Source organism: Magnolia sinica, chromosome 2 (assembly GCF_029962835.1).
Source record: "Magnolia sinica isolate HGM2019 chromosome 2, MsV1, whole genome shotgun sequence".
In the NCBI taxonomy this organism is placed as follows: Eukaryota; Viridiplantae; Streptophyta; class Magnoliopsida; order Magnoliales; family Magnoliaceae; genus Magnolia; species Magnolia sinica.
In genome coordinates, this window is record NC_080574.1 from 117619642 (window position 1) to 117640302 (window position 20661).

The following is a 20661-nucleotide window of genomic DNA, read 5'->3' on the forward strand; positions in this document are numbered from 1 at the left end:
AGCTAATATGTAAAGATACAATTTCAAGCATGATGACTAATCATATAAGAATTATACAAATCACAATAAATGTAACATAAATGAAAATAAAACTACTAAACGAAAAGAAGTTAAAGATTTAATAGGGCACCTCGAACTGGTCTTATTCCTGAGTCATCTATATATAACAAATAAAAGGTGTCAAACACTAACATATTAAAGAAATATCCCCAAGATTTTACTCGGGATATTTTAGTGATAACCTGATTCACGACAAATATATATTCATACATGTAATATTCTTAAGCATGTTATCTCTAACGCACATATAACAAACAAGTTACACATGTTATTAATACAACCAAGCATAGGTAATGATGGCATAACAAAACAAACAGTTTCTTAATCAAGTTGTTAAGTCCATTAATGCTATGATGAGATGATGCATGATCCTCACAATCCAACACTCCCTTAACAAGTAACTTTAATGCCTATTTCGCATAATGCCAACACACCCACAAACAATTCTAATACTTTTCGCAATTACCTATCCTAGGATATGCATGATTAGCTAAATAATTATTAATCATAGTTCATATAATAGATTAACAAAGTTAGAATATTGTCATTATATCATGAGTCATTATCTATATTAAGTGGTTCATTGTAGCATGTAGCGGTTCCTTACTAGTGTCACTTGATCCAAATTTAGACATCACCCGTTATATCTCATAAATAAATAATTTTAAAGGTATGACTGTTGAAGGTTAAATATTGCATATTATCCCCCATTTATATCTTAGTTTTATGAACATGATACTGCTTAATGTTATATTTTATGCATGTTTGTGTTGCAAGGTGAATCTGAGAGCTTGGATTGAAAAGAATGCTACAAGCATGGATTTAGTGCTCAAGAATCACTAAGGCAAATGAGGGATCTTAGGAGACCAAAAATAGATAATTCTCATGCCAAAGATCCATGGAAACCAAGTACAAAGTATGGAGAAAATATTGGCAAATGCATTAGTTAAATAGTAGAAAAAAAGGACATTTCGGTGCCACGTAAGCCAACTTCGGTGCCACTGAAAGTGCACAAAACGGTCTAATAAGAAAACAGCTTAATTTGGTGACACCTAAGCCAATTTCGGTGCCACCTAAGTACTCTACACAATACAATTTCATATGCAAAAAATTTCAAATACGACTTCGGTGCCACTGAATCAACTTTGGTGCCATTGAAATCACGCAAAGTGGTTGCGCATGGCTGACGTGAATTGCGTAATTTGAGGCGGTATGCAGAAATTTCAAGTCGGTATGTAAGAAGAGGATTCACAACTATAAATAGAAGTCCATAGGATGTTCCCGGGCATCATCTAGGGTTTGAGGAGTGGAGCAAAAGTGTGGAGAGCCACCGCTAAGAATCTTTCTTCTTCCTTAGTTGTTTTTAATTGTTTTTATGTTTTCCTTAAGAGAATTTAGTTCAATCATGTCTATGGTTGGCTAAACCTCTTAGCTAGGGCTAAGAAGTGAAACCTGTAACGTGATTGAGATGTTTGCTTTGCTTTGATTCATGTTTTAGTTGAACTCTCTTGGATTCTAGTTTGATTTTAAGGAATATTTTCAGTTTTCAATGGTTTGTTATTACTCAAATTATAATAGATCTATGATAGCTTTAGGTATCTTCTTTTCTTATTTGAGATTGCTGGATTGGTACATCCTGTTTTTTATCATTGTCCCATGGGCATAGTTAGGTGACAGAATCCCTTTTAATTTTCCTAATTCTCCTTCTTTGATGAATAGATTCATGAGAAGTTCAGAGACCTAACCGTCTCTCCTTCCAACTGGATAAGATAGGACTTTGATTTCAGTTTTGTCCTTGAATCAAGCATAGTAGCATCCAAGCTACAAGTGGATCCTTGGCACCCTAGTTCCCACTTTCAATTGATTGTTTAAACCTTATTAACAATTACTCTTTTAAATTCATATTTCTATTTTAGTTGTTCATTTAATTCTAGTTCTGGTTAAATTCAGAAGACACATAAGTTCAGTCCCTGTGGATTCGACCTTGGTCTCACCAAGATTATTACTACATCGCGACCCTACACTTGGGGTTGTGAACAACGGCACGATGCCCCATAAATGTAAATTAACATGGTAAGGGTCGTCACTCAAATATCAAGTATAAATAATCAATTTAGAGGTGCGAGCTTGTCACTCAAAACTAAATTAATACAAAGAAAATGACTTGTTACCCAATTCCAATCATGCCCGAGTCATTCGAACGGTACTCTGGCACGCAAACATTAATCGAGTATTTGATGGGGATAATTAGAATAACAATCTGTCACCTCCATTAGTGCTTACTGGTCATTATAGAGAGGTTTGTCACCCCAACATCAGCTAACAACTTGAACACGGTGTCCCATACCACCATGCTTAACTCATAAGTTTTTGTAGGATCATAACACACTAATGGTTATAAGTAGACTTAAATAAATGGTAATAGTGGTATACTAGATTCTATCAAATGTTATAGAATCACCAAGCATAAGAATGATCAAGCCCTATATTAGACTGATGTAATCGACTGCGGATGACCCTAGGCAAACTGTCATTGGGTGTAAAGTATCCTGTGTAGTTACAACTACTGTCAGTCGTCTGTGTTCAACTTCGGTCAGCCATATAAGTCTAGGATATACACCACAAAGGGGGCCATCTACTTAGTTAAATATTTTTGAAGCCCAATCCACCACAATAATAATTCAAAATTAGCAACTACATAAGCATAATCATAAGAAAATTCAATACCACTCCATGGTATAGTAATTGAACAGATGTATGAATTAGTACAATCTGACCAACACTATCGCAATTTGACCTATATCAATACCTAACAATTGAACACATATACAATTTAGTACAATTTAATCTACATCAACACAATTTAATTTATATCAACGTTTTGTAACATTCGACATCAAAGAGTTCTAATATTAGAAATTTTATATTACTTAAGCATTTTATTAACAAAATAGGAAATAGACACAGTTAATCATCTGAAAGTCTAGGCAAAAGCTTGAAGATAGATCTTCACCTTATAGTAAAAAATCATCGATTCATATGCAACCATAGCATTGAAAATTTAGGAAAAATGCTCTATACACTAATTTATCACCAATCTCATCGTTAGACTTTAATCAAGGGTTGAGAATTTTACCTAACTTAATTCAAGCAAACCTCAACTCAATTCGATGAGTCAAGGTCTGGAATTGGAGTACAATGGCATCCACATGGGGCTACACTCAAATACGGCTTTAGAAATAGCATGAGCCACTCCTAATCGATTTTTGAGATCCCAAGTCTTAGGATAAACAATCCCTAGGGTTAGGGTTTTTGAGAAACAATGAAAACGAGATGGGGTTCCCAACCCTAACGATTTAAAAAGGTAAAAAATGAAAGGAAGATGGAAAAATAGCTAGGGAACCTCTCATCTAGCAAGGGTGTAAGAATCCAACTTGAAATCAATAAATTTCGGTCGTGGAAGATGTGAAAATGAGCATAGAAATGAGATCTTGCAAGATTCAGTGAGCACGGGGATCAGACTGTGTGATCTGGTACCGGGCCCCACCATTTCTCCCATCCCTCTCTTCTTCACTTCTTCTTTCTTCCTTCAGCTAAGGCAAATTCGTATAGAATGGAGGAGTGTATGAAGGTTTTTTTATTTGTGGTGTTAGATGTGATGAAAATGGCCCTAATGGCTTAGTATTTGGTATATCAACCCTATGGAATGTTGTTTCTATCTATTAGGGCCCACTAGGAGATGTACGGGTCGATCTTAACTACCTCAAGTAGTGATCTATGCAAGGCTTCGATTGACCCACAAATCAGATACACTGATTAATTGTTATGATAAAAAGTCAGTTCAATTGTTACCGATCATCGATCGAGGTCGCGACTATACAGATGTGTATAAGAAAATACTCTGGGTTAGCATCCTAAGTTTGGCTGCGATCTAACATCCTGAAAGCCACAAATTTGGCAAATATCAAAAGTGGACAATTAACTTAAGTTCTTGTTGGTTTTAGCCCAGCCTCTCACAACACAAATGCAGCCCTTCAGTTCCAAATTGATCAATTTTGCATGTGGCCTCGGCTCAATGTCCGCAATGGATATGAAGCCCGCTAAAACGAACATCTTCATATCATTTTGAGTTCAATGGCCCACTAATGAGAGGCCTAAAGCTAGTTTGGTTAATCATAACATTTTTTGAATGCATTGGGTCACGAGATTTTTTGTGCGTGGTTATTAGAGTTTAAATTAGGTAAGTTCACAACGTGGCCTTTTTGTAATTAGCGAAAATGGTGAGTTGACTCTAATCACCCTAATCAAGAATCCTATTTTGACTAAACTATACATTATCTGGAATAATAAAATATATGAAATGTAGAAAATCCTAATTTAATCTCACAGAATGATTCATGGTATGATTAGAAGCAATTCCTAAGAGGACACAAAATACTAAAACCCTAAGATGAAAAAGATACGTCCAGTCTATTGGCGACTTACAGTTACAAAAATTTTTAGTTTCAATAGGTCTGTTGCTGGTAATTTTTTTGCACTTTTAGTTACTAAATTATTTTGTAATTTTTTTACTAATTCATCAAGTCTATTTTAGTCCCACCAAATTTCAGTTTACTTCAAGTTTTAGAAAAATTCTAAAATTTTCAAAAATAACAGTTGTCTAAAATTAACAATTTTCTATACAGTTTCCAAAACGTCATAAAATCAACCCCATTTTAATTTTAATTTTTTTATATATAAAACTAGACTCGTCAAGCTTCGATTTGGCTTTTGAATTACCTCAATCAAATTTGTATTGAAGGAGATACGAATTTTTAAACTCAGCGCACTAAAACTACCAATTGCTTAACATATTTGTTCACTGCTGAACAGGGGATGACAGTGGCACCATCGATTTGATTGTGGCACCATCTACCACTCTCCAAAGTTTGATGGTACTAACATTGTGCTAACGATGGCACCATTGGAGTCTGTCCGAAAATTCTATTTATTTTTACGGTGGCATCATGGATATAATGGTGGCACCGTCGGGATCGGCCAATGTTCTTCAAAATTCATCATTTCTCATGGTTGGGCGGTTTTGATGAACCCAAAATCACTTCTTTTGATCCCAAAAAAGTGTAAATACACGCACAAATATACACTCAAATCAAGAAATCAAAGATAATGCCTAAAGATATCCAATTCCCAAGTTGGCAAAAATCCGGAGCGTTACATATCAGTGAGTCCCATTACATTAATTGAATGACCCAAACTGCCAAATCTTATGATATCAATTGGACAGTGTGTTAGGGAACCGTGAAAGCACACAAAGATGAATTAAACAAAGCACTTCAATCACACAACTAAGTTCAAACTCAAACAAATCGAATTTAATATGGAAAAACCCTCGTGGGAAAAAATCATAGTAGAAAGTGATAGTAATGTACTATGAAAGTAGAAAATTATAAGAGAGAGATTACCGATTCAAACAGGCCTCGAATCTTCCTCACAAGCCATGTTATGCCCATCAAATTTTTTGGCTTTTTCCAACAAAGCATCAATCAATCTGATTTTGAAACCCTTATGAACGAATTTAGAAAACCTCGGATACCTCTCTTACTCCCAAATCCTGATTACACCCTATTATATAAGCATTCATGAGAATCACAATCGAAATAGAAAACAAATCCTGGACTTACGTAATTCTGTATGCTCACTCGATGGCACCTTCGATGGGACTTCAATGGCATTGACGATTTGTCAATGGCATCGAGAAAACAACAAAAAATATTACAATAATAAAATATGGATTTTTTGGATGGTATTGAGCATCTTTCGATGGAATTGACATTTGCTCAATGACATCGAGTGGTCTGTTGATGACATCGATAGATCCTGCTGTTTATAGATTTGAGACATCAACAACAATCTCCACCATGTCTTCAATCTTCATTCTTTATAGTTTTTTTTTTCTCATGTATAATTCCACCTTTCATCATAGCACCACCATCGCTTCTTGTGCACACCCTATCTTCATTTTTTACACATTCGCCAAGCCTAGAGAAGTTGCATAGAACTTGAACTTCTCTGTGAGAACCACCTTAGTGAGCATGTCAACCGGATTCACGCTTGTGTGAATTTTCTCTAGAGTCACACTTCCTTCCTCAAGTACATGTCAGATAAAATAGTGACACACATCAATATGTTTAGTACGTGAGTGATAAATAGAATTTTTAGCCAAATTAATCATGCTCTCACTGTCACAATTAACCGGCAAGACCTCTTGTTAAAGCATCGACTGATTATCATCTCCCTTAACCAAACACCTTCTTTAAATGCTTCTGTCACCGCCATACACTTAGCTTCAGTAGTGGAAAGAGCCACCACAAATTAAAGCTTCAACATACAACTAATCACTTCACCAGCTAGTACAAACAAGTAACCGAATGTTAACCTTCTATTGTCCACACTGCCCGCGTATTCAGAATCCACATAGCCTACTAACTTGGCCCCTGATTTCTCAAATGATAAGACATAGTCCTGTGTACCTTAAATTTATCGAAGTAGGCATTTTATTGCTTCCCAGTGTTGTTGGTTAGGGTTAGACATGTATCTGCTAACAATACCTACCGCATGTGAAATATTTGGTCGTGTACAGACTATGGCATACATTAAGCTGTCAACTATGATCAAATAAGACACATGAGACAACCTATTTTTCTTCATCTATTTTAGAACATTGTTATAAAGATAGCTTGAAGTGAGCCGCATGAGGAATACTAACCGGCTTTGCCTTATCCATCCTATACTTCATCAATACCTTCTCAAGTATTCTTCCTGAGATAACCATAGCCTACTCATCTTCCCGTCTCTGTGTATATCAATACCGAGAACCCTCCTTGTAGCCTCCAGATCTTTCATCTTGAATATACTTGATAATTAAGTCTTCAGTAAGTCTATCTCAAACATGCTATGAGTAGTGATAAGCATGTCATCGATGTACAAAACTAAGATAATGAATTTGTCATCACTCAGTGTCTTGTTATAGACATAATAATCGTATTCACTCCTGGTAAACCTCGGACTTAGCATGAAAGAATCAAATATTTTATACCACTGCCTAGGCGACTGTTTCAAGCCGTACAACTTCTTTAAATTATAAACCTTATTTTCTACCCCTTGTATTTTGTATTATTCTAGTTGCTTTATGTAGATTTATTCTTCCAATTTTATATGTAGGAAGGCAATCTTTACATCCATCTGCTCCAATTCGATATCATATTAGACAAATAGCGCCAACATGAATCTTATAGATATTTGGTTCACGACCAGCACAAATATCTCAGTGAAGTCAATACCTTCTTATTGAACATGTCCCTTCACTATCAACCTTGACTTGTACCTATCATGTTTCTTCATAAAGATCTACTTGCATCCGATCGCTTTACAGCCAATGCGAAGCTTCACTAGCTCCCACATCTCTTTCTTGTACAAGGAGTCCATCTCATCATCCATCGCTGCTTTCTACTTTTCGGCATCCAACTCATTAAGAGCCTTCTAAAGAGTAGACAAATTCCCCTCATATGTAATGAGGGAAACTGTGATATTTGAGTCATCCATGTATCTCATCGGTAACTTACGATCCCTTGGCGTATTCCTTCTCATAGGTGACTTCTCCACCTGCTCATCCTTACGGAACGAGGATCCTTCGTTGAATTTGACATCTTGACTAAGAGTAATTTTTTGTATGACCCGGTCATACACCTATACCCCTTCACACTACCAGCTTAACCGATAAATATGTATTTCTGAGCTCTTTAGTCCTGCTTATCTCTCTCAACTGATGGTACATGAGAGTAAGCATCGTAACCAAATACTCGCAGTCCCGAGTAGTCTACCTGATGACCACTTTACACTTCCTCTAAGATTTTACATTCAATAGATGTAGAAGGGGACCGATTCACTGAGTAATAAGTCGTATTAACGGCCTCAGTCCATAGTTCCTTACCTAACCCAGCATTACTGATCATGCATCAGGCCCTCTCTAAGAGAATCCAACTCATTCACTCAACCACACCATTTTTCTCTAGTATGTGGCGCACTGTGTTAGGCCTCACCGTTATCTATCATTAATACCTTCACCTTTCTCCTTGTCTATTTTTCCACCATCCACGGCTTGAAGTTGGTGAAAACATCAAATTTATTTTTTATAAAATAAACACACTTTTTTGAAATAGTCGTCAATGAGGGTGACAAACCACGACAACCCTCTACCAGAAACAACAGGTGATGACCCCCATACATTAGCATGCACATAATCAAGGACACCTTTACAAAACATGTTTATCAGACTTAAAAGATAACCTTGAATGTTTATCATATATACAATGCTCACAAATATTATAATCAAAACTTTTAAAGACTAGAATTAAACAACGGTCAGAAAGTACCTTGATATCTTGCTCGCTCATGTGGCCCAAGCGTGCATGCCACATACATGCAAATATAGAATCCGCTACAGATGCAACAACTCCACTTGATGAAGTGTTCCTAGTTAACCTTTAAAGGTTCTCATTCTTCTGCACCTTCATGACTTGAGTGCTCCTTTTGAAACTTTAAGGACATGACTAAACCCAGTGAATTTACACCCAAGCGGCTTAAGTGCTCTAGGAGATATTAGACTCTTCCTCAAATTAGGAACGTGTCTCACCTCAGTTAAGATATGCTCCATGCCATCAAATATCTTGATGCTCACCGATCTAACATCAATAACTTTATAGGCATAATCATTGACTATAAAGACCTGGCCACCATCGCACTCACTATAATTGGTGAACCAACTCCGATGAGGGGTCATGTGGTATGAAGCTCCCTTATCCAAAATCCATTCTTCATTGAAGTACCCAAATTTTAATGCAGTGAGTACATCACTACCGTTCACTTCTTCACTGAATTTCATCACATTAGCTTCCTTGGAAGAATTTTTTGAATTCTTTTTTCTTGACTTAGGATTTGTGCAAACCTTCTTCATGTGTCCAGACATCCCACAATTTCAGTACTTCAACTTACCTTTGCCTTTAGCCTTCGATTTGGACCTTGATCGTGAAGATCTACTGTCCCGCTCAGAATTTCTCTCCCTCATAAGCAGTGCATCTGTAGAAGCACTTACATCACTGCTTTTCTTTCTCATTGCCTTCGACTAAAGGGCTGAGATGACAATATCATGCAAATAATAGTTCTACTGGTGCACAACGAGTCCTTGAACGACTCATACAAAGCCAGGAAAAATTTAACAAGATGCATGCCTGATCCTCATCTTTCATCGTTTCCTTCACATCCATTAATTTACAATTTAACTTGTTAAAGTTACTAATGTGGGGTCTCAATATCAACCCCTTACGCCATCTTTAGATTGAATAACTGAAGCTTCAAGTACAAATGATTCTCTAGAGATTTCTTTGCATAGATGTTTGTTAAGGGTCAAATATTGCATGTTAGACCTTAATTATTACCTGATTTTACGTACATGATAATGCTTAACGCCCTGCTTTAATCTTGTTTTTGGTGCAAGGTGTATTTACGAGCCTGGACCGAAAAGGATGTTAAAAGCATGGATTTAACGCTCAGGAATTACCAAGGCAATGGACGGGACTACAGGGGACTGAGATCGATAGATTTACACACCAGAGATCCGAGAAAATCAGGAAATTGAAGCTCAAGTAGCCCAAAATTTGTCCAGAATGCAAGATCATGGGGTTCCCACCTTCCGTTCGGCTCGAAACTTCATACATGGCTAAGGGACTACAAATTAACCATACACGTCAAAATTTAGCCCTTGGATCAGTGTGTAAGTGACCCGATGGATAAGATCAGACAATAACCATTAAGAAAGCATCTTGGACATTCTTAGGAGATCAGGACCCAAACTGAACCGATGGAAAGAGCATGAAAAACGGTGGATATCCGTCAAATTTCACTTCTTTTGGATGATACAGTAGGGAGAAACGAACGATAGACGTTTCTAAAAGAGAGAGTGGCAAATTTATAAATATAATGAACTCCATATCCATGCACGTAACTGAGAATTGGCTTGCTTCGACGATGGGTAGTGACTTATCACATGTGGATGGTGTGGCTCATCTAGTGTTCAGATCTACTCATACTTTGACTCATGGGCTTACACGTTACTAAGAAGAGGATGAATGGAGCATATCTTCGAAAATACCATCAGAAGTGGGCCCCACCTATTTTTTGTACAAAACATCCAAATAGTGCCAAAAACGTCCAGTGACGTGCTTGCGATTGTGTTTTACCAGTGGGCCCCATCCATCATCCTTTTTCATGATCCGAACCATCCAATGCACTCAGAAGATAAATTTGACCGCAACCTGAGCGATTCCAAGCTTCCATGCACACGTTCAAGACTGCAGTAGTAAGGAAAATGCTGCTGCGTCTATTGATGATGTGGCCCATATGAATAAAAGATTCACTCCAAATTTGAGCTCGTGATCAGGCATAAATACAGAAGCTCTAATACTGGATTTGATGAACTATAAAGTCAGTATAAGTGGACCCCACCGACCTCATCCATGGAAACAGAAGTTTCCGTTTTCCTTCCGCGTAGCTGCTGTGCGCACGGAGCGCGTTTGCAAAGTTCCAGACGATCCGGGAAGTAGTGGACCACCACCATTGTTTAGATGGCCGATCTAGACCATCCAGATGAAGGTTAAGTAAGAAACGACCCTAGTCATGGAGCTAGGCTACAACGTGAAGCCGTGCACTGTCCTAAAAATCAGGCCAAACGCAACTGTCCATGCATTTTCGCTGCATGCGCAGTTCGGTTCCGCTGCAAACTGCGGAAATAGTGTCGGTTCTACCAACTCTTGCTGTGTAACTGATTCCACCACCCCTAGCACCTATAAAACAGAGAGAGAGAATATGAGAAGGCATCTTTGGGCTGGACGTGAAGCACAGGAGAGAGAGGGATCTCTTGGACTATGGAGAGTGGGCAGCCATGGAGGCAAAGTGGTCAGCCAAGATCTTCTTCTTTCTTCCCTTTTAGTTTTTCTTCTTCTTTTAATGCTTTTATAAAACTTTAGTCTGATCATGATTATGATAGGCTAAACCTCTTAGCTAGGGCTAAAAGGTGAAGCTTGTAGTGTGATTGGGTTGTTAGCTTTGCTTTGATTCATGGTTATTGAACTCTTGTGAATTTTAGTTTGATTATTAAGGAATACTTTTAGTTTTTAATGGTTTATTATGACTCAAATTACAGTAGATCTGCAATAGCTTCGAGTATGTTCTTTTCATTATGAGATTGTGAACTTAGGAGGCTCTGTTGTTCACCATTGTCTCCTTGGCATGGTTGGATGACGAAACCCCTTCCTAACTTTCACAATTCTCTTGTGATTGGCTGTGGTATTGGTAAATTGCTGTTGTTTGCCATAGTCTCTTGGGCATGGTTAGGTGATGGAATCACTTCCAAATCTACACCAATCGTATCTGTTGATGATTAGATCCATGAGACATTCAGAGATCTGACAAATCTCTTCTTACCAACTAGATAGGATAGGACTCTGATCCAGTTGTGTCCTTGAATCAATATAAGGTAACTTCCCAATTGCTACAAGTGGATCCTTGACACCCTAGTTTTCACCTTTATTTTTATTAGCTTTTAATTAATTTATTCATAATTATTCCCTCATATTCGCTTGATTTAGATTACATCTTAGTCTAGTCACTACCAAAAAAATGGCCAAAGACTATGGACTATGAGAGTTATTTGCTACGGATATAAACCGTAGCTATTTTGCTATGGTTTTAATCCGTAGCTAAGCCTACTCAAGTTTTACTGTACCCTAAGAGCCTCCATAGGCCTGCCGTAACATGCGTGTTTTATTTAAGCCATCCATCCATTTGGACAGCTCATTTTAAGGCATGAGCCCAAAAAAGGAGGTAGATCGAAGGGTCAAGTGTACCACACCATTGGAAATAGTCGATATTAAGTCGCCACCATTTATATTTGTGTGATCCATGTGGTCCTTCGATCTGCCTCCTTTTTTTGTATCATGCATATAATTAGATTCTAAAATGAATGAATGGATTAGATAAACCATATACATCATGGTGGGCCCCACGAGCCCATGACAGGACCGTCCATGCAATGGCGGTCCCCAATTTCTTTTAGTAAAAGAGACCTCCGCACACGCCCGCCCTCATTTTCCCTCTCCCTCTCGCCCTCACCTTCCCTCTCTCGCACTCCCTTGCCTTCGCTTGCCCTCGCCCTTCCCCACCCTCTCTCTCTCTCTCTCTCTCTCTCTCTCTCTCTCTCAGCGCATCGTCTCCAGCATCATCTCCAGATCTGGTGCGGCCTCTCGGCGCATCGTCTCCAGCACCATCTCCAGATCTGGTGCGGCCAGCAGCCCCCACCCTTCACCTCTTCCCTAACCAGGTACTCATTTCTCTCAAATGGAGATTTGGGGTTTTTATTTCTAGATCTGCAAATCTGCGTATTATCATATTTTACAATATTGGAATTAGGGCTTTCCTAAAATCTATAATGGGAAAAGGATTTGGGCTTTCGTAAAAATCACTTTTATGGTTTATTTTTCTGAATCTATAATAGTAAAAGGATCGTCTTTTCCTTTCATTTTGTGGGTGGGATTTTATTTTTTTTAATTTTTTAAATTTTTTTTAATGATTTTGGGGTCTGATCGTGTTGGGTTTGAGGGAGGGTTCTTTTTGTTGTTCGTTTCAACATTTTCTTTTGGGGGTATGATGGGTTTTGTGTTTTGGGGATTTGGGTTCTTGGGTTTATGATAATTTATGCTTTCTTCAGTGGGGGGTTTTGTTTTGGAATTTGATGGTTTTTTGTCCATCTGGATTTGGGTGTTTGGGTATCACATTCCTTTTTCTTTTTTCTTTTTTCCCAGCTTTGATGTTGAAATCTCTTTTATAATTCGGATTTCCCCCTTTGTTTGTGAAATTTTAAGGAATCCTATACCTATAATAAATAAATAAATAAAATAAAATAAAAATAAAAAGATTTACTCATTCTTCATGGTTATGAAGTATCTTCCCTTGTTGTAGCAGTAGTTGAACTTGTTGAACATTGTCTCTTGAAGAAGAATTATAGTCTCCATGTAAAATAATAAATTAATTAATTAATTAATTAATAAAAATAAAGGCACTCGAGGTACTCTCTCTTTCTCTCTATTTTTCTCTTTTGATGCCCGGCAGTAGCCATGGCAGTGGCAGCCATGTCCGCCACTGTCCATGGCCCCCTACATGTTTGAAGAAATGCTTCAACCAACATTCTCGATTGTGTCACGTACTCTTTCAGAATATGGATTAATTCCACAGATCTCCAGCACATGTTGGCGTCTACCTAGATTCTAGCACATCCCACACCTTCACATCACGGGCTTTCATTGAATCACAGGCATTTGGATGCACCGTGACCAATTAACCATGGTTAGTTCAATAGAAAGGAAATGGTGAAATTGTCCTAGTATTTATGATATGAGGGAGTAGCCCTCAAGCTGCAGTTAATTTCCATTTGTATCTGACATGATGGTAATATAATTGAAATTGGGAGACTGGTTCCTCAATATGAATACCAAGGTAATTGCAATTTTGTCACTTCCACTTCAAGAACTAATTATTTCAGTTCACATCATTAGTACATACTGTGCCAGTTCCTAATCATATAACATCTACTGTTCAGATTTGCTGTTAAATTTTAGTAATGGAAGTTCATTTTTTAATGTTCCAGAATATTACAACAAGAACATTATTTAGCAGCTGAATCTAATATTATGCTTGTAATTTTTGCTCCTCATCATTGCAGGTTTTTATATACAGAGATTGGACGTCTTTAGAACATTCACAATAGCCATAGATGCAGTGGATACGAACAATTGCAAGTCGATGATTCTACAAGCTTGTTTTTTCTCTCAGGGACAGATTTTCCTGGCCAAGGAAAATGCAAAATGAGACCGGGCTGGAAATTGCATCTATATATCACACAGATGCCATGTAACTCTTACCATTTTTTTCTTTAAATTATTATTTTGGTGGTCCTGTTAAATCTAGGAAGTTTTCAATTGTTTTCACCACTCATGTTAAGGAGATTTTACTATTGTTTCTTATTAAAGTTGCTTATTTGTTGATACTGTTCTATACTTTTTCTTTTTCCTGCAATAGGTGAGGATGCATCAATGACTTCACCATTATCATCATTGAGTCATGAGCCCCAACCAAAAGAGAATTTGTTGTCTATACTCAAAGCCCCGGGTTCTATGGGTGAGTGTCCAGAAGTGTCCTTAAAGAATGTAGGCAATTGGAGTTAGTTTTTTTACTATCGTAGTGAATTTCATTAGTTATAGGAAGCTCTTTTTTAATGCCTCTGTTTTTCTCTTTCACATCCTAAAAGAATTACTTTCTTGCTTCCTATTTCTTGGGTTAGATTAGAGGACTACTGGAAAGCCAGTCTCCTTTGCCTTGGAAGTACCTACTTTCATGCCTCCTATTTCCTACATTTGTTGCACACAGTTACATAAATGCTACCACAAATATTTAAAAATGGCATGTTTCACACATAGTTTTGCAGACATGTTGATGATGGCTCCTTGAAGAACTCATTATCAAGTCATTCTGTCTAGTTTTGGATGTTCTCATGGATACTAATCATTGCAATTCTGTTCAATAGGATGATGATTTAGATGAATCGATTTACACTCCAGGTTTGTTGGTTTGAGCTAATCCCTTTTTTTCTTTTACTTTTCTCCATAATCTTTCAAAAAGGGACAAAATCTTCATAATTCATTAATTCTTTTTTCCATATAGATTGCGGATGTGTTGTTGGGAGCACTTCATCTCAAAATTACAAAAGATTATAGTTCTATTTTATTTTTTCCTCCGATGAATCTGTTTTGGAGCAGTTCCATACTTTGTTTCATTTATTTTTCAAAAATAAAAAATACAGTTCATCTAAAAAAAATCATGGTTCACAGTTCCATGTTCTGTATCTTGGAAGAGAACAGTTCTATAGTTCATAATAGTCACTTCTTGGGCTGCAATGGCCAAGAAGTGAAAATAGAAAACTATGGAGGTTCAGTTATCCAAACCAGTAATATGATGGGTTTCGCTATTGATGACCCACACACCAAAGTTCCTCAAGAGTCAATGTAAGCCCCATATCCTAGACCGTACCGTTCCATAGGCTTCCGCGGTCTTCCCGGTTGAATTCCGGCAACCTTCGACCCTTAATCGGTATATGCGCGTGACCTTGATTCTCATGCCGTCAACCCGAGTCGGCTCAACCCAGGACTCATACCTTAGCGACCGCGTCGTCGCCGCGGTTCCGATGCCGCGACTCGCGCGCTGATACGATGCCCTGGTTGGGAGATGTGGGCCAGCGTTCGGTGCGAGAAAAATGCCGCGCGTGCGAATTCTGAGAGAATCTCTACAAGGTGTCACATCAATCAATCAATCCCATCAATCCCATCATGTCAAGTACACATCACCTTTCACTTTTTCCCAAGCAAGCCCCAAAGTCAAAAAGTTCTTACACAACCCATACCCTCTCTTACAACTTTTGCCAAAAAAGTCAAAAAGAGCCTCTTACACCCATTGTAAGCCCCGTATCCTAGACCGTACCGTTCCATAGGCTTCCGCGGTCTTCCCGGTCGAATTTCGGCAACCTTCGATCCTTAATCGGTATTTGCGCGCGACCTGGATTCTCGTGCCGTCAACCTGAGTCGACTCAACCCAGGGCTTATACCTTAGCGACCGCGTCGTCGCCGCGGTTCCAATGCCGCGACTCGCGCGCTGATGCGATGCTCTGGTCGGGAGTTGTGGGCCAGCGTTCGGTGTGAGAAAACGCCGCGCGTGCGAATCCTGAGAGAATCTCTACAAGGTGTCACATCAATCAATCAATCCTATCAATCCCATCATGTCAAGTACACATCACCTTTCACCCTTTCCCAAGCAAGCCCTAAAAGTCAAAAAGTTTCTTACAACCCATAACTCCTCTTACACCTTTTGCCAAAAAAGTCAAAAAGGCTTCTTACACCCATCCCTCTCTCCCATCCATCACTCCATCACCCATCATTCTCTCTCTCTCTCTCTCCCTTACAAGTCTCTCTCTCATTTCAACTTTCCCAAGCAAGAAAATCCATACGTATGAGTCCTCCCATGGTGAGAAATTTCATTTGTGAGGCCCACCTTTCCTACCCCTAGATCTCTCATCTCAACCATCCATTTTTCATCTTCCTCCATCAAAGAGAAGCACAAGGAGCTAAGGAAGCCAAGGGAGCAAGAAGATCAAGTGGTGGGTGTTTTGATAGGGTAGATTTTGATGTTTTTAAGATGGGCCAAGTGAGGCCAACCGATCAATGGTTTGGATCTCACTTTGGACCCTAAGATGTGGCTGATGGCCCACTTGGATCATCATGATCACTCCATGATGGGGTCATTCTCCATGGACCCCATCATGATGTTTATTTCTTTGCATGCTTAGGGTCATCTAGACCGTCTATTTTAGTGGAGAAGGGATCTCCACCGTTGGATTTCGATTTCATGGACCCACAAGTAATGGGACCCACTTGATGTATGATTTAGTGCAAGGGAGGGCCCATAGTGCCGTGGTCCCTCCATCACGCGGATCTCACCCTCTATCTCTCTCTCTCCCTCTCTATTTCTCTTTTTTTTCTTTTGTATTTGATGGTAATGAGTTTGTGTGGCCCACTTGAATGGACCCCACCATGAGGTAAGTGTTTTATCCAAACCATTTATAAGTGGGGCCCATCTTACATGTGTAGTACCCTTGACTTGGTGGCCCACCTAAGCAGGGCCCACCTCCAGCGTATGTGCCAAGTCCAGCGTCCAGGGACGCTGGACGTTTGCTGCAAAGGAACATAAATATCAGCTTCTTCCCAAGCTTGGGGACGGTCCACTCATGTAGGCCCCACCTTGATGCATGTATTCAATCCATGCCGTCCATTCTTTCCCCAAGATTGTTTTAGGCGTTGAGCCAAAAGATGGGACCAATCAGACTTTCAGGCGGGCCATAACATGGTAAATAATGGGCTTACCATTGAAACATCCCCTATTGCTTCTATACACTGAAACAGGCCCAATATTGGGCTTGTTTTGCTTGTCTTGAGCCGTGGAGGGCCACTGGACGGAGTGGATTGATTGGATGTGGACCCCACCGGTAAAAATCTCAGAAATATTGAAAATTAAAAAAAAAAAAAAAACTAAGCAGCCGCAGCTGCTGCTGCTGTGTCAGCAACGCAGCAGCGCTGCCTGCGCACTCCAGCGGGCGGACGGCTTGGCCGACGTACAGCCCAGCACGGCTGTAGCCGTGGGCCCCACATTGATATTTATTTGTCATCTGATCCATTCATACGGTGGGCCCTAATGCCAGTGGATCACCCTCCAAAAATCAGTCTGATCCAAGACTCAGGTGGCCCACACCGAAGGAAACAGTGGGATTGAGCCTCTACCTTTGAAACCCTTTTCGGGCCCACAGAAGTTTTGGATCAGGGTGAAATTTGTTTTCACCCTTCATCTAGGCCCACTTGGCCTTATCAATGGGTTGGATGGCATAGTAATGTTATGGTGGGCCCCACATGGCGCCCACAGTGATGTAAGTGTTTTATCTCCACCGTCCGCCTGGACGGTGGAGCCCACTGTGATGTGTGTGCGTGCGTGTGTGGGTGGGTGCGTGGTGCTGTGTGCGTGCGTGCGTGTGTATGTATATATATATATATATTTATATGTATATAAAATATTATATTATATGTACTACATATATATATATATATATATATATATATATATATTTATATGTATATAAAATATTATATTATATATAATATTATATGTACTACATATATATATTATATATTATATCATATTTAATATACCGGTGGTGGGAGGCCCACCTCAGTGTACTTGTAGCCCATGGTTGAGGCCCACTTTGATGTATATGCAAGGCCCATGGGTCGAGGCCCATTTAATGCATTAGGGGCCCATGGGTCGAGGCCCATTAAAATGTAATGGGGCTAATGGGTTGAGGCCCATTTGATGTACATATGGGGGCCCAATTGGCGAGGCCCATTTGATACACATAAGGCCCATAAGATTAGGCCCATTTGATGCATTCTAAGGCCCACGGGTCATGGTCCATTGCAATGCACATAAGGCCCATTGGTGCGGCCCAATGATGTGGCCCACTTGATGAATATAAGGCCCATATGATATGGCCCATTTGACGTATTTAAGGCCCAATGGGATGTACCTAAGGTCCATTGCAATGTACGATCCCAACATGGGTTATGTAATGATGTTTACATCGGGCTGTACTTGGGGAGCAATGGCGGTTTGACGTCCCCATTGCAAGTATAGTGTTGGTTAAATGTCCGCATTATGACTTTTCCTAGGGCCCATCGTTAGGCTCGTATGTATAATGTGTAGGCCGTCTAGGCCCGTCTTCGTTATGCACATCATCCATCCTATATAACATGTTTAGTTCCATGATTCATGATCATATGCATCATACGTATGCTTGATATGAGAAATGACTGATCATAGCATACGCCTTCGGGCAGATTGTTTAGGGGCTCCCGTACAGGGGGTGTCGCCCTACATGAGCTCACGATATGCGTAGGATTGCTGCATGACTGAATAGTGTGATTCATGCATTCGCATTGTGTGATATGGTTACTGTACGCCCTAGCGACATCAGGGCCGTAGCCTCCACAGACGTATCGTGGTTGGCAAGATTGGATACCGGAAATACTGTTCTACATGGGGTGCGATAGATATCCCTGGGTGAAAGTCCCTAAACCCTTATGGTACCAGGAGGTTGCTCCAACGTCTAGACTGAGTGGATGCATGAGCGCTGAGTGCCGATTACCAGACGGTTGCGCTTTCCACTGTGTCGTGGTCGGTTGGAAGGGGGTACGGCCTTACCCGCCCGAGAGTAGGGGGCAATGCTAGGATGAGTCTGACCAGCTCGAGGAATGGTCCGCTATTGACGAGCCGAGCCCGATATTGGATGCAAAATGAGACCGGCCTGGAAATTGCATTTATATATCACACAGATGCCATGTAACTCTTACCATTTTTTTTTCTTTAAATTATTATTGTGGTGGTCCTGTTAAATCTATGAAGTTTTCAATTGTTTTCACCACTCATGTCAAGGAGGTTTTACTATTGTTTCTTATTAAAGTTGCTTATTTGTTGATACTGTTCTATACTTTTTCTTTTTCCTGCAATAGGTGGGGATGCATCAATGACTTCACCATTGTCATCATTGACTGATGAGCCCCAACCAAAAGAGAATTTGCTGTCTATACTCAAAGCCCCAGGTTCTATGGGTGAGTGTCCAGAAGTGTCCTTAAAGAATGTAGGCAATTGGAGTTAGTTTTTTTACTATCGTGGTGAATTTCATTAGTTATAGGAAGCTCTTTTTTCAATGCCTCTGTTTTTCTCTTTCACATCCTAAAAGAATTACTTTCTTGCTTCCTATTTCTTGGGTTAGATTAGAGGACTACTTGGAAGCCAGTCTCCTCTGCCTTGGAAGTACCTACTTTCATGCCTCCTATTTCCTACATTTGTTGCACACAGTCACATAAATGCTACCACAAATATTTAAAAATGGCATGTTTCACACATAGTTTTGCAGACATGTTGATGATGGCTCCTTGAAGAACTCATTATCAAGTCATTCTGTCTAGTTCTGGATGTTCTCATGGATACTAATCATTGCAATTCTGTTCAATAGGATGATGATTTAGATGAATCGATTTACACTCCAGGTTTGTTGGTTTGAGCTAATCCCTTTTTTTCTTTTACTTTCTCCATAATCTTTCAAAAAGGGACAAAATCTTCATAATTCATTAATTCTTTTTTCCATATAGATTGCTGATGTGTTGTTGGGAGCACTTCATCTCAAAATTACAAAAGATTATAGTTCTATTTTATTTTTTCCTCCGATGAATCTGTTTTGGAGCAGTTCCATACTTTGTTTCATTTATTTTTCAAAAATAAAAATAAAAATCTAAAAAAAATCATGGTTCACAGTTCCATGTTCTGTATCTTGGAAGAGAACAATTCTATAGTTCATAATAGTCACTTCTTGGGCTGCAATGGCCAAGAAGTGAAAATAGAAAACTATGGAGGTTCAGTTATCCAAACCAGTAATATGATGGGTTTCGCTATTGATGACCCACACACCAAAGTTCCTTAAGAGTCAATGTAAGCCCCATATCCTAGACCGTACCGTTCCATAGGCTTCCGCGGTCTTCCCGGTCGAATTCTGGCAACCTTCGACCCTTAATCGGTATTTGCGCGCGACCTTGATTCTCATGCCGTCAACCCGAGTCGGCTCAACCCAGGACTCATACCTTACGACCGCGTCGTCGCCGCGGTTCCGATGCCGCGACTCGCGCGTTGATATGATGCCCTGGTTGAGAGATGTGGGCCAGCGTTCGGTGCGAGAAAAATGCCGCGCGTGCGAATCCCGAGAGAATCTCTACAAGGTGTCACATCAATCAATCAATCCCATCAATCCCATCATGTCAAGTACACATCACCTTTCACTTTTTC

At 39.5% G+C, this 20661-nt stretch overlaps 1 long non-coding RNA gene across 1 annotated transcript; it reads left to right on the forward strand.

Annotated features, from left to right (window-relative positions):
- The first annotated feature begins 12413 nt into the window (after positions 1 to 12413).
- Positions 12414 to 20097, forward strand: LOC131230276 (uncharacterized). The gene is made up of 4 exons (XR_009163956.1): positions 12414 to 12493; positions 13892 to 14079; positions 19332 to 19430; positions 19838 to 20097. It is a non-coding gene; the product is annotated as an uncharacterized LOC131230276 (long non-coding RNA).
- Positions 20098 to 20661: the final 564 nt, after the last annotated feature.